The following is a 17,248-nucleotide window of genomic DNA, read 5'->3' on the forward strand; positions in this document are numbered from 1 at the left end:
GTGTAGCATGAAGTAATATTTCGGTGTCCCTTTCTTCGATAGGGGTGGAGTATGATGTTGCATCTCTTGTCGCATAAGAGTGTGTGGCAAATTCGTTTTCCATGTTGAACCCTCTTGAACAAGCATTCTCACATGCTATAAATTTCCTCCACCACCTATATGTACATGTAGGGAATCCCATTCACCACCAAGTCCTTGAAATAGCCCTTGAGAAAAGAGAAAGCGAGTAAGAAACCATCAACACTCCAAATTTCATATCTTGTGCAAGTGGAGATCTCATTGCCAACTTGTAAAATTTCTTTAAATTAAATTAATATTTTCCCTTTTCATCCTTTTAATTGTTCTTCTTCTTGTTTTTACACTATTTGAGAAGCAGAGTTCTAGAATTTTGGATTTCATCTTCTTCACATTAACTACATAGCCATTGGGTTGTTGAAGAAGTATAATTGACTAAGGTACTTCTAGGTTTTTAGGAATGCTCAATTATCAACCTTCACGGTTTTGTATTTTAGATGTGACGTTGTCCAAAAATGGTGGAACCAAAAAGTTGTGTTACTATTTATCCATTGGTGGTTTGTCTTCAATGTTGAACTTTCTTCTAATAAGTGAAGGTATGATGTGGTAAAACCATACATGAAATAGTACCTTCTTTTGGTATTCATGAACTACAATGAATTGTTTAAAATCTGTTTCATGGTTAGAGCTATTTTTAAAATAGTATAATTATTTTAATTGAATTGTAAAAATATTATGCCTTTTTTGTATCAGAACATATTTTAATTGAATTGTAAAAATATTATGCCTTTTTTGTATCAGAACATAAACCATCCACCCACCCATCCACCCATCGACCCACCCACACATACAAACAAAGACGCCCGCTTGCCCCCCCCCCCCCCCACCCAACACACACTCACACAAACACAACCTCTTTCAGGAAAATGACTCTCATAGGATCTGCAATCTTCTCCCTTAAATTTGTTGGATATCTACTCTATGCTTCTTTTGGGGACATTTGGTCTACCACTTGATGGTTACAAGTGCAACTTCATATCAACCAAGAAGTTGTTCACAATAGCTATTATTCAACTATCAAGAACATATTTAACTTGTAGATTAACCAAACATTGACTTAAGTAAACTTTCAGATCCTGATCCACATGGCTGTGCTCACCATTGAAAGGTATTTATGTCCAATAATTTTGTCCTTTCTATTAATTTGTAATTTTTGTTTTCACTTCTTTAAACTCTTTGATGATTAATATTTGGGTCTTGTGGCAGAAGCTAAGATGATGGTTAGTATCATATCCTATCCTATCTTGCTAGTATCCATCCAGAGAGGAATTGGGTGATCGATTTTGTATCAAGTTCTAAGCTTGTGGTTCCTAATCGATGTGGAAATGGTGAGATGCAACTCCTTCCCTTGTTTCATTACTCCTACCTATCAGAGTCAGATAGATAGGTTGGTTTCTAATTTCTTTTATTTACTTCCTTATTGATCAAAGTTAGACTGCTATATTTGGTACATCATGGTCAAGGAGTCGAGTAGCATTTAGAAGAATAGAAAGTGAGGAATGGTGGTGTGACGAGGAATCTGATGGGCATTTGGATAAGTTCATTTGAAGGGAGGACTCAGAATTTCATGAGGTTGGAGGATGATCTTTAAAGAAAAAAGGGAGATTACAGGTATCTGCAATAAAATAATAGACGTATTTCTTTGTTGTTTTATCAAATACTTAATAATTAGTTTCTACCTTGAGAATTATTAGTCTATGATCAATGAATTGAAAATTGAATTATGAATGCATCTCATATATTTAAAGCCATTTACTATAACCTATTTAGTCTTATAACATACAAAAAAAAGGAAGCTATGTTACCTAGATCTGTATTTTACTACGATGTTGTGCTAGCTAACTTTTCCAGTTGAACTAAAAGTCCTAAAGGAAATGATTAAAAAAATCTGAATAGGGAGAAACTTAAGGGAGTAAATCAGAAAAAGCTAGTCTTGAAAGAATAGACATTTTGATTTGGTGGGAGAAAAAGTCATGATCACTTACGGAAGGACTAATTACAATTCTAAACAAATATATATATGGGTTGGGTTCCGTGTACACATATATCTACAACGTGTTTTGTCCTATGTGGCTAAAAGTTTCGGATTGAGCTGATTTTTGGTGAGGATGATCTCTATGATGAGGAGATCATCCACACCGAAAATCAGCTCAACCCAAAATTTTAAATCTCGTCAAAAGTGATTTACAAAAAATGGACAGTCCACAATTCTTCAACTCATAAATATGGGGTTAGAAGTTTTAGAATTAGCTAATTTTTGGTGGGGATGATCTTCTCGTCATAGAGATCATCTTCACCAAAAATCAGCTCAATCCAAAACTTTTAGCTCACATAAGGCAAAACACGTTGTAAATATATGAGTAGATATGTGTGTACATGGATCCTAATCCTATCTATCTATCTATCTATATATATATATTTTTCTTATCGTAGGTATCCCCCACCCTTCGGGTAAGACTAATCCCATGGTCACATGCACCACTCCCTCAGAAAGTCATATGTGCAACTAGTTGAGTTGAGGGTGAACGGGACCTTGAAGGGGGTGGCCCCAAGGAATTCATTGCTTCGTGGGGTTTCGAACACTTGACCTACCCTTCCTGAGGAGTTTGTCTAGGCTAGACTTTTCACTAGGCCAACCCTTTGAGGTTAGAATAAATGTAAATTGGTTTGAGGAGAAATGGTGACTTAAGGAAAGAAATTTGTGCATATATAACAAATTAACATGCAGCAAAAGGATTGGATGGTGAGAAAGGGAAGAATGCTTCATGTAGGGTCACTCTCTCAAAGATAGCAACAATATACCATCATTTATAAAAATCAAGTATAGACACAAGTGAGATCCATGACACTCGAAAACTTGGAAAGAATAACATCGCAATTGAATAAGAATCACACAAAGGATATGATTTATGGACTTTACATTACTTTAAATTATTACTTTAAATTTCTTATTCACTTTCTTGAATGGCTTTTAACAATATTTTTGAGTTTTGGGATCGAAAATGAAATAATTGAGTTTACCTTTTCAATAAGTTTGAAATTTGATAGATGTGATCGATATTATTTTTGTCTAGGTCTCCAACTCAAGGATTAAATTTCATATTCACTTTCTTGAATGACTTTTAACAACATTTTTTAGTTTTGGGATTGAAAATGAAATAATTGAGTTTAGTGAAGATTACAGAGTGAGGTGTATAGAACGAGATTCGATTGTGATATTTTGATGGTTCTGATTAAGTGTTATATGATGAACATGATGACAACCCTTAGGGCTAAATATTTCAGATTCTGTTTGTTTAATGTTCTTATAAATCTATTATTGAATTCTAGGATTGGAAATGGAATGATTTTGAGTTTCTAGTTAAATAAATCCCGCTGAAGTTGGATGATGCAACCGATATTGTTTGTCAAAATATTCCAAAGGATTGGGATTAAAATTTGGTGAAATATTTTTGTGCATGGTGAACAGTAATTTCATGTGGCCTTTTAGAAGAAGGATTTCTGTGATAAATGGAATAAGTTATGGTTGTTATCTATGTCTTGATGTGATGATAGTGATATTATGGAGCCGGATTGTATAAATTAAATGAATACTATTGTAGTCCTTGCATTGATGATGGTGAGATCATTTGTGGTGTCTCCAGTAAATAGATTTCTATGGCCTATGTTACTTGGAGTGAATATGGTTATAATCTATAAGGGCAAGATTAAATTGTGGTGCTCAAAGGGTTCAAATAGTGTGATATTACTAGTGAAAGTCCCTATATCCTTAACAAATACACAATCTCAACAATTAAAATGCAAAATCTAACAATTGGGTGTGATTTATCCTCAAGATTCATGTTTTATCTTGACCATTGGATTTGTTTATTTTAACAAAAGGGATTGTGTTTGTGGTTTTGATTTTGGTTCCTTTAATTGTATATGGCATTTTATTTTGTAGTTTTGCCTGTGTTTGTAACTTAATTCTTTTTTGCTTGTGTTTAGGAGGTGTTGCCGACCTTTTTGTGATGTTGTGTAGGGCTTTGCTATGGAAAGTTGAAGTAACAATTTTGACATTTGTTATTCCCATAGTACTTCTTGTGCACCAGGTATTTTTTCCACTCAAGTTGTTCATCACTAATATTAAGAACTCTATTGAAATAACTTGATGGTTTTGGTGAAAATTAGAAATACAACAAGTTTGCAAATTGATGGTATAATCCCCTTAACTTTGAGCTTCCTTGCAAGCATAATGGAAGATGGACTGCTTAGAAAATCAGAATTGTACTCTTGTGAAACCACCTATAAATCTTGTCAATTGGTTTTCTTTTTTCTTATATGTTTTTAACTATTTAAATATACTTTAGTTTATTGTTTAGGAAGCCAATTTTCTTGTTTTACAAATATGAGGTGTCTTTGAACTTGGAACTAATACTTTGCTCCACAGAACACTGTTTGATCATGCTATGGGTTCAACTGTTTGAATGTCTTTCTTGTGTTATTTTGGGAAGCATGCCATCATGTTGTGTATATATAGTACATATATTTGTATAGGTTCAGGATTTAGTTACTTATGAAGAAAACACATGATCTGTTTGTGGTGGAAGGAACTCATCCTCGAGATTAGTATATTCGAGATGTGTTATCAAGATATGTTTAGATCCCTACCTTTGGATTTTGTATTTATACATGGTTGGGCTTTTGAGTCATTCTTCACAAGTTTATATATTTATTTGTTCTCTTATGTATGTTCTCTATTGGAGGCATGTCTCAAGTACATAATTATGTATAATTTAGTATGTTTTCTCAGCTTGAGTAGTGAAGAGATAAACAATCGATGCATATCAGGACAGCTGTTTGTCAATGGTCCCTGTATGTATCCAGTGAGAAGTTGCTGAAATTTTGCTTTAAGGCATTCAACACAATGCTAATCATCATCAAAGCCTTGTACCGAAAATTCCTAGGAAGCTTTTTAAACCAAAATACCCATGCTGGATTTTCTCAGTGAAACTTGTAGTAGATGCTGCCAATGCTATACGTGACTATCAACGTCAGATTTCTGAACTAACCCTTATTTTCAAAAATGTTTGGCTCTCTTTAGGATTAAGGCCTCCGAACAGATAGATAGATTTTTTTTTATAGGTATAGGATTAGTGTTAATGAAATTGGGTTCAAGGGGGATAGTCATTTTTTTTGTGAATAGTGTTTTTAGACTTCTATTTTTCTTTCAAAATAATAATAGGATGATTTTAGCCATCCAACTATTTTATCTTCTTCTAGACTATTTCTCATCATTCAAATTAACATGATATATTATATGATTTGGACCATTAGACCATGTCAACTGTTGGAGTAACCATGTTGGCTATCTCATATGTTGGACCCAATGAACGGTGGGACAAACAACACTATGCTGTTGGGGTTTGCCAGACATACCTTGAATTACCTCTATATTTAGTGACCACTTCAAGGTTTTATTTAAATCTTAAATAATAAAAGTAATAGCCATGTGTTTCATTTGCTTAGGCTCTATCTTCAAACCAGCTCACAGCAGACTATCCAGGAAGGTCAGGGTGGGATGATAATGCTGCCACATTTGAAATGAATATTATGGGAAATAACTTGCATGGAGACATAGAAGCTACTTTATTACAACAGAAGATTTCAATTTTCTGTCCTGACATAAATAGTTTTTGTCCCGGCATGCGATAAACATTTTCAGAATACCTGTTCGGTTGTGCATTGCCTATGATCCTAATCCGTCGACTACTTTCATTGGAGGAACATTGGCGATCCTTGACGACACTTTCTCATGGGCACAGTAGGTCTTTTTTTTCCACTTTTCCTTTGTTATAGTTACGAAGTTTCTGACATTCATGTTTGATTTTGTTCAGGGAGTGCTTGACTCTTAGTCCCAATCTTGTGCAGGGCCTATAACATTAATCATAATTGACCTCCACATGGCTCTTGGCTCCTAAAATGGGATGGAGCACAATGCGAGTAAAGATGGTTCCATAGAATGGTTGACATTTCCAAATTACATCTCACAAAGTCTTGAGGTTATCGATTTTCTGGCTTTGAGGTACAATATGTGCCTTGCACTTACAACGCCAAGTGGAGATTTCTTCCTACCTCCTCTGGTGCGTCTTTGCTGTCCTAGTGAACAAAGTGGTGGCTCCCTATACTGTTAGTATGCAATAACAAATCCTTAAACTCATTTCCCTATATTGGTATGCCTGCAAGCTTATACCATGCTAATTTTTGTGCTGGTTGTGTGTGACATGTTTTTATTCAACATTTAAGTAGGGATAAGTAGGAGAAAATAATCTAAGCAAAAGCCCCTTCCGTCATTACAAGTTAATTAGTTCATCCTTCATGTTCTTTGACTTTTATGTGCTTTTATGCTAGCTCTTGCTTGCTCTTTCTTTGAATGTTGCTTGCCTGATTTATGTATGTCTCAAAAACCTATCGTTCAATTTGGTGGCACCACCGTAGGTATATGAGTAGCCTTGGTAATAAAAGGGTTAAACTCTTTGATATGGGAGCTGGAGGTAGTGACCATGTAGTTGAGGACAACGTTCAAATGGCATTATGTGAAATTTGATTTATGTCCTATGTTCTTGTCATCTGTCTTTGATTTATCTCTCAGATTGGTTTTTCATACGTTGAGGCATTTCACTAGTCCAAGCCTAAGGATTAAGGTTTGGTCCTTGCATGTGGGTGTTTTTAAGTCTTCTTTCTCTACTCGTACATTTTCTTTAATGCATTCGTTTCTAATTTTTTTTTATCTTCATTAGTATTTCCACATATCCTTCTCAACATCCTCATCTCAGCTACGATTAATTTTTTTTAATATGATGCTTTTTAACTACCCAACATTTAGTTCCATGAAGCATAGTTAGTCTTATTGTTGTTCTATAAAAAAATTCTTTTAATTTGATTAATATGCATTTGTCACATAGACTTCTAGAAGCACACCTCTACTTTAACCATCCAAATATGTTTTTATGGGAAATATCTTCTTCATTCTCGACATCCATATTTATAATTAACCGGTCGCTTCAGGGTATTTCTAGAGGATCATTTTTTAATGGACATTCTTCCTCTTGGGTGTTAGCACTAGATTCGGTGCTCCAACATCCGTTCCATAATTGTAGATTTCTAGTTTTGTGTTGATTCTCTTTGTGGTCTCGTTGAATATTGATATAGACTAATCGAAATAAGCTTTTGGGGGAAAATGCCTCTCCTTATGAGAGCCTTGCCTTGAAGTGAGCTTGCCTACAGTGCCTTTGGTTTTGTCTATACATCTTATTGTTGTTGACTTGGATTGTCTTGTAGCAATGTCTAATCAAGAACTTATTTATGCTAGGAGAAACAAGATGAATGAGACTGATCAGGCTATTGAATGCTAAAAAGTGGTGTAGAATTGACTTGGAAACATTTTATTTTTTGCTTAATAATCCACTATGATCAGTGTGTCCTCACCTTAAAGATTGATGTGTAGGTTGTGGAGCAAACAATTGAAGTGGGAACTCAAACTGCAATAACCTTGAAGGATCAGGTGAGTAATCTTCATATATGCTTGGTCCTCCAGCTTCTTGTTGTCTGGGTATTTTACATGGCTCAATTTAAGGATATGGAAATAGCTTCATTCGACCCACACCCGACCCATTGCCAGCACTAGTGTTGGATTTCTGACGTAGCAAAAAATTTAAACCCCATCCAAATCCAGACTTCATTTTGATAAGTCTAATTGAATTTTAACATTTGCTATGATTTCTTCCATTTCTCGTTTCGCACTCCTTTGCGGAACCCTAACCCTAGAGGGTAATTCTAACCCACCGCATTCGCTAATCCAATCTGATTTCGAGCTATTTTCATTGATTTATTGACCAAATCATTGCCAATTCTTGCTGATATGATTGTTTTCCTGCAATGAAAGGAGGTGAAATCGAAGGCCACCATGTCTAGTGAGTTTTTTTTTTCTTCTTTTAGATTGATTTAATTTTGTTCGAAATACCTAGCAATTTTTTTTTGTTCCAAATGTTTATGTTTTCTGGAGAAGATCGATTCAGATCCTATAAATATGAGATTTAGTTATTTTTCATTTAAATTAAGTTATTTGTTAAGAAAAAGTTTTCCATTCTCCCCCAAAACTGATAGAATCTCTCTCTCAGGCCCTCACTGATTCCCCTATCTTCGTATAGGAGCGTAAACATTTCAAAATCTCATTTTCACAAAAAAAAATTCTTTTAGAAAACTACATGCTACCAATCAAACATAGCCTCTGATGTGTATAATGGATAGTGATGTCAACCTTATGTAATTATAGAATTTTTAGATAATTCTCTGTTGTACTCCATAATTGTGCATACGGAGACATCTCACTTGTCTTTTCGCAGAAAATTTCCTAAAAGTGCATGCTATACTCTTGTAGTTCTTGGATTCACTCCCAAAAATTGTTGCAAGTACAGGAAGTAGTGACCAATTATCAATATTTAATGACTTATTATACTTTTATTTTTGTAGAACAATATTTTCTCATTGTTTTCATTGTTAGTTGCTAGGAGTCGTAGTCAGCCCAATGTTTTGAACATCTTTAGAACACAAAATCTTGGTATTGTAAATCATTAGCAATCCTCTATGTTAGTATTTATTGCCAAAAACAACGAATAAATTATACTATCCCTAGAAAAGAAGAAAAGACTCCTAACTTACGGCCATATCCCATTAACTATTAAATGCAATATGAATTACCATGGTGATCTACCTTTTATCCATTAGTTCATGACTTCAAGCTTGGGAAAAATTGGTGTACCTTACATTAACACCGATTTTGTTTCCAAACCGTGCCGTAAGCTCGGGCATTCACTAGTGTGTGTGTGAGCATATATATATATAGATAATCTTTGGTTGAGTTGACTTTACAAATTAAGATTTTTGCTACATGTCAAATTCATATGATCAATTAGTGAGTTGGCACATTCAATCTTCTAGATTTAAAAAATAAAAAAAAAATTCATAGTTGTTCAAGTGAGTTGATTTGATAATGTTATTTGTGGGAAATGTTGAATTTGTTTAATAAGTGCAAAATCTCAAATAAACTTACTAACAACACATGTACTAGAAGTCCTTGAACCCTAAAAATTGTTAGGAAGGTGTTATTAGTTTTAGTTAGATAAGAGTTTTCTAAAATTTGTCATTTTTTCATAATTGGAAAATCTTAGATTGTTTGTACAATTTATAAGGTTTGTATGTTTTTTGTGAATTATTTCATTTGTTCGAGAAATGCAAGTTTTTTAGTTGAAAATGTTATTGTGATAGTTATTTGGGTTTGATTATGGTTTATCTTTTCATTTTTTAATGTTTCTTCTAGAAAATGGGGTCTCCAATTAGATTTTGTGTTTTAGATTCATTATTTACTTTTTTATTTGGTTTTAAGATTGGAATTTTGAATTTGATTCTGGTTATGAATTTTATGCAACTTATTTCCAATATAATTTTTTTTACTTGATTGGCAAAGTTAATTTGTTTATTAATAGATATTACTAATGTAGTATTTCATTTTGTATTTTATCTGATATTATTCACAAGGTCGTTGTTTCCATTTGCACTAATTTTTTTTCCTATTTAGTTTTTTTGGTTGCAGATGATTTTTTTTAGATTAAGAAACTTTGGGAGTACTGGATTTTGTTGCTACTTCCACTGCTTCTTTGATAATTGATTTTGCATTAAAGCATATGTACATTTGATGGCAGCCTATTAGATTCCTAGATTCTTAGCTACTGGATTGAATAATCTGTCTCCTTAATTATTATTCGATATAATGACAATAACAATTTGCTTCATCCCTAGACACACAAATCTTGATATCCAGTGTCTTGTAGAATACTTTTGGACCTAATAACCCAATAAATGGTTCTATACGCATTCATTCAACTTGATTTGTAGGTCTAATCAATACACATTCACAAAGTAATTCCATATTTCTACTTTTACTTGGTTGTATTATTTTTCTTTTGATAAACATTTGACATCTTGAAGATACTAAGAGTGCAAGTTCTGTCTGCTAAATTGTGCACCTTTTTGCCTTAAGCGTTAGCTACATCTGAGGTATTTTGTTTGTCATTTTAATTTAAATTTTCATGTTAAGATAAGTTACTGCAAGTTATTTTTTATGATTAGTCAGGTTCCTCTCTTATTTTTCAGTCACTCTCTATGAAAGTTGCCTCTGTGAACCCAATGTCTTTTATTTGCTTATATTTTTCATTTTTATTATTTGAAGTTGATGATTATTGGTGCAATTTATGCACCAATCCAATCCTACTAGGGATGGCAATTTTGCTCCCTCTCGCCGGTGCCTCGACCCACCCCTAGAGGGTCGATTTTTCCCACTTTTAAATGATTTCGGGGTGGTTATGTTACTAGAAATGAAAAAATCAATTCCATTTCGGGGCAGGGATAGTTTTGATGTACCCCGCCCCAATTATATTTATATATATTAGATCTCATGGTGAAACTTAGATTAAATTTATTTTAATTTTTAAACATGCACTTTTCATATCTTCACCTAAAACCTTTATTGCTTCAGTTGGTACTTATGCGTCTCTGTGTAATGTTAGAATGCGCACGCCTGTCCACTTATTACTGTACAGTTGTCCCATTTTTTGAAAATCCCTCTTGCTATTCTTGTCTATAGAATCACACCCTACCCCATGCCATCCCACCTAGAAGAATGTTTTAAGTAGGGTGATTAAAATAGAATGTTTAAATAGAGTGATTCTCTAGAGAAATATTTGATGCCATGCACTTTCTTGTTTTTAAGCTATTTTTCATGTTCTTTGTAAAATAGAGTAATTGCTAATCTAAAATTATTTTACTTGTTGTTTACCTACAAAAAAAATTCTCAGGTTTTAAATATGTCCAAAATAAATCAAGAGCACTACTTTCTGATTAATGGAGAGGTTTAATTGTAAAAGTGCAAGTGAGGTTATGGAAAATGAAGAAAACATCTCGCATCTCCGTCATTGGGTCTCCCTTAGAGGACAAACATTGTGCAGAATAGGTAGCCAATGAATTTTTTTCTCCTTTAATTTCTTATGGTACCTAGTGTGTTGATTTTTATGAACGGTATTAGTTTTTTAGTTAAAGGAATGATTTACTATCGGAGGGCTTTGAAGCTTCAAGAGTTTCTTGACATGGCTTCTAAAAGTGGTAACCACAACAAAACTTCTTTTGCAATGTTTCTAGTGATGTGGTTAATCTTTTTTTGGGTGATTATATATTGTGATTCTTTTCATTTTGAACATATAGAGATTTTGGAAGGCTACAAGGCAATTATTGTTCCATCAAAGGAAGAGAAGAAGAGCCAGAGATCACTCTATATTTAACTAGAGGTTGTGGCTGACATGAAATTCACATATGTTGCTACTTGTCATAATTATGGAAATCAAAAGCAATGTGGAGATCGTCGTGCAACTGACATTCTAAATTTGATGGTTATGTATGTTTTCTGTTCCATAAAGTCAACTAACGTTTTCTGAATTTCATGTTTACTACATTTTTCTATTTGTTGTATGGGCCCTGTGTAGTTTTATTTGTTGATGTGAAATATTATATCATGAGAAGGGTACTACAAAATAGGATTCTCACATAACCAATTATCCTTTACAATTACACAGAACCAAATCCACTATAATTGTGTTAAATATGGTTTCGCCTGACAAGATCACATCATTAGCATACCTACTAACCCTCAAATATATTGGTGCTTCAGGTGATGAAGCTGAGGTTGCAAAGGTGGTAAGATTTAATTTCAATGTGAATTTATCTTGACATTCGCTGACATATACAACAAATGTTATTTTTACAATTGATAAATCGTACCCCTGAAAGTGAATGTGTTCGCTATATAAAATGTGATTTGAAAAATCGTTAAGTATGGAGAGTACATTACCCCACAAGTGAATGCATTTGCTTAGGCAATAGTGAATGCATTCACTATACCACTTTAGAAAGTGTTATAGTGAATGCATTCGCTTAGATCTCAGACTTGTGCAATTTTTGAAAATTTCTGACTTTGCACCACCCTTTGCTTGCATGCAACCAATCATTCCCCACTGTGTTTAGCAAGCCATTAGAAGTAGTCCCCCAATAGAATTTATGTTGTTGTCACACTCTCAGTATCAATATGTATGTTTGGTATTATGGATTATATAGATGAAGATCTATGTTTGGTAGTATAATCTAATAGATTGTGTATATGGTGCGGCATGCAGAGATATCCATTTTTGTAAATATGTTTTTGAATATCTATGTTTGGTTTTATAAACAGGCGAATTACAATATCTTGTGTAGAGGGTGGTTTAGGAAAATGGTAAAAATATTTAGAGAAGTGTAGATACATCCATCTTTGCAAATAAGTTTTGTTTCAGAAATACTTATAACTCTCCCTAAACTCTTGTTTTTCTAATCATAAGTTTTGGTCTATTTTTATTGGTGTAACTTTGATGGGCCTTTAATTATTTGGTAGTGGTGGCATTGAGATAGGTTTAAAAATCACAATGATCTCCAAAAGCCTCTCCACACTAGTGAGCTCCTAGTCATTAAGTTCCTCTTGAAACCAAAATTCCACGACCCCAACAAGTAATCTTGTCTTTGCTTGAAGTTGGTTCTATATGAATTAATGTGTATTTTAAGTTTTGCACTTAGTGGGTCTAAACACTTGTAGAAAAATGTATGGTTGAATGTGCCAGAGATGAAGCTCATCCACTGTACATGACCATGTTTGTGTCTAATTGATCAGATCCTAATCTTGTACATTGTTTTTAGATATTGTTGCTTGTCATAAAAGTAACCACATGTCTTCTTAAGTACCCATTTACAAGAGATTTAGAGTAGGGTTGGAATGTTAACTCCATGTAAGTATCATAGTCAATAATTCCTATCCAAATTAGAGATGACTTGTTCAAAGAATTAGACTTCGATTCTTTTGGGATTTCATATTAAGATGGGAGCAAGTGTATTTTGCCGCAGTTCGTTTCCTTTTGTTTGTGATAGAATTATCATATCAACCTCCTAGTATACTCCATTTTTCTCTAATACATGCTTGTACCTATTAAAAATAATAATAATAAACAATGAGGGCCCTTTCAATTTACAATTGCTGTAATTTTGGTTTCCCAAAACTAGTGAATTTGGCCTCTATTTTATGTTTGCATTGGTTTTGAATGAATTAATTGCTTATTCAAGAAGGAATTTTCTTGGTATAGTTATTTGTAGGCAAAGTAGTGTTGGTTGATGGAAGTATGAAAGTAGATGTGGGTGAATGCAATGTAAAACTATGAAAGGATACACTGGAATCCAATGGTATTTCTATATGTAGTTCCTTGATACTGTAGAGCAGCTCCAAGGAGTTGGATAGACGCATCTTTCCAGCTTTGGTGAGTTCTCTCTTTGAGTCATGGGTGACGTTGGGGTCTTTTGTAAACTTGTAAAGTGTGTAACTTATTCTTCAATTTTCATGCTCCTTTTTCTGTACTGGACAATTTCTCTAGTTTTAGCTGAAGTTGCTTTCTCAATTTCTCGAGTTTTGATTTGCTGTAATTAAACAACAATTGTGCAGGTAATGCATGAATCGGGTTTGAGCACAAACAGTGGCTAGTCCTTTCTATGATTATCTTGAGGGTTGTATGGAACGTAATGGTGATTTTAGAAGTTGCGAGAGAAATAATAGAGTTGAGTGGTGTGACCAACCAAGAATTGATTTCATCACTATTCTACAACTCTTTTTGAGTTCATCCAAGCCAGTGCTTTGTTTTGCTGTAGTCCGAACTCTCAATAAGGTTGGTTCTCCTCTCTTTAAATCACAACTAGGTCTTCCGTTTTTTTTTTTTTGGTACATATTTCTCTTCAATAATCACACACTTATCATAGAAAATTATATGCTACATATGTAATATATTTTTCAGTTGTTTTTGTTTTGTTATCTGTTTTCCTTTTCTTTTCTTTTTTTTGGTGCAACTTCTAGTATTTTTTGTTAAAATTATAGCAATACAAGGGTATTGAGCTCTCTAAATATGTGAAGCCTTATTGTAAGTATGGAAGTACTAAAAGTGCATGCCAACTAGGCTTGAATAGGTTCTTTTGCTAGGTTGGGAAGTTGACGTAGGAATCTGGTTCAAAGATGTCAATACTGTCAACATTTTTTTTAATTCTTCAAGATCATTATCCTCTAGAGGAAGAATTTCAATCTATGCAACTAGCATTCCAAACTAGGGTAATAGAAAATGAATTTCTTTTCAAAGATCGTACAATTGATTCCTATATTTTCGATTCCACCAACTTCGTCGAGGATGGTAGATCTAAACTTGAATAAAAAATCTATGGTTACAAATCAATCGATTTTGTCTTTGAAGCTCTCTACTTCATCCGATCAACAACGACAACGACAATTAGTGTTGCTTGAAGAAGATCTGATTAATTAATTGTTTTATCTTGTAAATTTGGAAGGTTTGGTTGAATTTATTAGAGAAATTAAACGCAACTAACATTGCAGGTAATTTATTTTTTTTAGCTTTATGAGATTGATGTTTATGCATGGCTTTTTAGTTTTTTAACTTGTTCTGAGTTATTATCATCATCATTAAAGACTTGACCCAAAAATCTGTGTTTCACCTGTTCAATGGTTTATAAAGCTATGTTGAAAGCCTTGTTATCTTTTTCTATGCTCTAGATAACACTATCATCAACGTCATCATAGTTTGCATCATTAATGGTGGCTTATATATGCGAATAATCTGGACCAAAGAACTTATCATTTATCTACACTCAAACCATCTCAATACGTATTTTTTAATGCCAAGTTGCGCCCTATAGAAACATTTATGACCTTATGATTGCATAACTAATATTCTTCCTTGCAAAGCATAATTGAACATGTGTATATTTTTTTTTGAATTTTTGTGTTTGTATAAATTGATATCCTTTTTTTCTTTTGTGGGGTCCTCTTGATTAGTGTTCATGTCTCAAATCATTAATCCACTTGATTCAGACGACGAAGCAAAATGGGAGTCTATTTTCTTGAAGCCGTGCACGTACAAAGAATAACATTTTGTTTACAATTCGTTGAGAACCCAGGTCTGTTCATTTATTTTCTTTTATATTAATGTTTAGTTAATAATCTAAGGTTTAGTAGCAAGCCGTTAGATGTTTGTTTTTCTTTGAGACGAGATGCCTTGGTATTAGTGTTTTGAAATGAGGAGCTACTTGATTTTGAACCCTTGGTGGTTAGTGGCTTATGGATGGTGTGTGAATAATGAGTAGTTTGTGGGTTGTGGTTTATGTTCTAGGGATTTTGGATTTTGGACGAGTTGCGTTTCATAGCAAGTTAATTGATGTTGGATTCTTTTTGGGAAAAGATGACTTGGAAGAATCAACTTGGTATTAGTACCTAATGAAATGAGTCGATAGACTTGATTTTGAAACCTTGGTGGCTAGTGGTTCATTTATGAGTACATGATTTTTATGGAATATGGTTTATGTTTTATAGACTTTGGGTTTTAGGTAAGTTGAAAGTTGGGTTTTATACGTTTTGAGTTCGGATTTTGAATTTAGGAGTTTAAGTATTCGAGTTTAAGGAGGTAGAGAGGTGAGTGTTGGGGTTACATTTTAAGGTTATGGTTGGTGTCATCTTGATCGAGATTTTTTAGTCCTCAATGGATTTGTCAAGGTTGTTTTGGAAAATTAACTTCATTTTAAAGTTGGGACTAGAAATCGGGTTAAAAAAATGTGAGGTTTTATGATCAATTAGTGAGTTGTCACATTCAATCTTTTAGATTTAAAAAATTCATAGTTGTTCAAGTGAGTTGATTTGATAATGTTATTAATGGGAAATGTTGAATTTGTTTAATTAATACAAAATCTCAAATAAACTTACTAACAACATGCACTAGAAGTCCTTGAACCTTAAAAATTGTTAGGGAGGTATTATTAGTTTTAGTTAGATAAGAGTTTCCTAAAATTTTTCTTTTTTTAAGAATTGGAAAACCTTAGATTGTTTATATAATTTAAAAGGTTTGTATGTTTCTTGTGAATTATTTTATTTGTTCGTGAAATGCAAGTTTTTTAATAGAAAATGTTATTGTGATAGTTATTTGGGTAATTATTTGGGTTTGATTATGGTTTGTTTTTTCATTTTTTAATGTTTCTTCTGGAAAATGGGGTCTCCAATTAGATTTTGTGTTTTAGATTCATCATACTTTTTTTTTTTGGTTCTAAGACTGAAATTTTGAATTTGATTTTTTCTAGTGATTTGGGTTTTGACAAATTGATGTTGTAGGTTTGAATTTCTTATGGTGGAGGATGAAGATGCTTTGGAAGAGTTAAATTTCTTCTAGATTTGTTAGGATTTATTTTTTAGAATTTTTGTAAGGATTGCTTGTCAATTTTTAACTTTCATCTGGGAAGGCCCAGATTGTAATAGATTTAAGGAAGGAAGATAGTGAGACGTAACTGTCTCGGCCCCTCGAGTTCGTATATCGAAATTGGTGTCGGTGGCCTGAGTCGATTCAGTCATCCCTCGTCTAGAATGGGAGGTAAGTTATTTCACCACGAATCCATTGTAAGTGGGTTCCTTTTTTTGCTTGTTTGTATGTGTTCCCAATTTTCACACTTTGGACGTATCACTTTTACATAAAAAGGGCATTCCTACGGGGAGGACACACGATAAAATAAGGATAAGATTTTATCATTGATTCTTTGCCCTTTTAGGATTAAAAATTGACTCACATAAAATGTTCAATGTCTCAAATTAATTAAAATTCAGTAGACTAAAAATCGTGGGGTGATGTTATGTTTAGTTTAGTAGATCGTCATTAATAGTTAGTATGTGATGTGGTTAGTTGGTAGATAGTTAGTGCTTCGTTTTTGTTGTAGTGTGTAATAATTGTTTTAAAATTATGGTTAGAGGTAGATTGTCTATAATAAGAGGTAATTTTTACAAAGGGTTTATGCCTTGAGGCACGCTTTATTATGCAATGAGTCTTCCATCTCAATAGCTTCAACATAACCAAAAATCATGGGTCAATTTTTTTTTTAATTTTCTTGTTTAATTTTACACAGATACGCTCCCATTATCTCTTATTTACATAATCCTACTAAATAGAAGTATTTTTTCTATTCAAGAAATCAA

The 17,248-nt window shown here is 33.3% G+C and overlaps 1 long non-coding RNA gene across 5 annotated transcripts; it reads left to right on the plus strand.

Annotated features, from left to right (window-relative positions):
• The first annotated feature begins 897 nt into the window (after positions 1–897).
• LOC147399322 (uncharacterized) lies at positions 898–15,434 on the plus strand. Of its 5 annotated transcripts, none has more exons than XR_015180130.1 (5): positions 898–1,403; positions 1,510–1,686; positions 4,063–4,166; positions 7,562–7,618; positions 10,968–11,249. It is a non-coding gene; the product is annotated as an uncharacterized LOC147399322 (long non-coding RNA). The 5 variants fall into 5 exon arrangements; XR_015180132.1 differs by lacking the exons at positions 7,562–7,618; positions 10,968–11,249 and adding exons at positions 5,584–5,882; positions 5,986–6,611; XR_015180131.1 differs by lacking the exons at positions 7,562–7,618; positions 10,968–11,249 and adding exons at positions 5,584–5,878; positions 5,986–6,611.
• Positions 15,435–17,248: the final 1,814 nt, after the last annotated feature.

The sequence above is a fragment of the Akebia trifoliata genome, chromosome 7 (assembly GCF_017979445.1).
Source record: "Akebia trifoliata isolate Shusen 1 chromosome 7, ASM1797944v1, whole genome shotgun sequence".
NCBI classification, from domain to species: Eukaryota; Viridiplantae; Streptophyta; class Magnoliopsida; order Ranunculales; family Lardizabalaceae; genus Akebia; species Akebia trifoliata.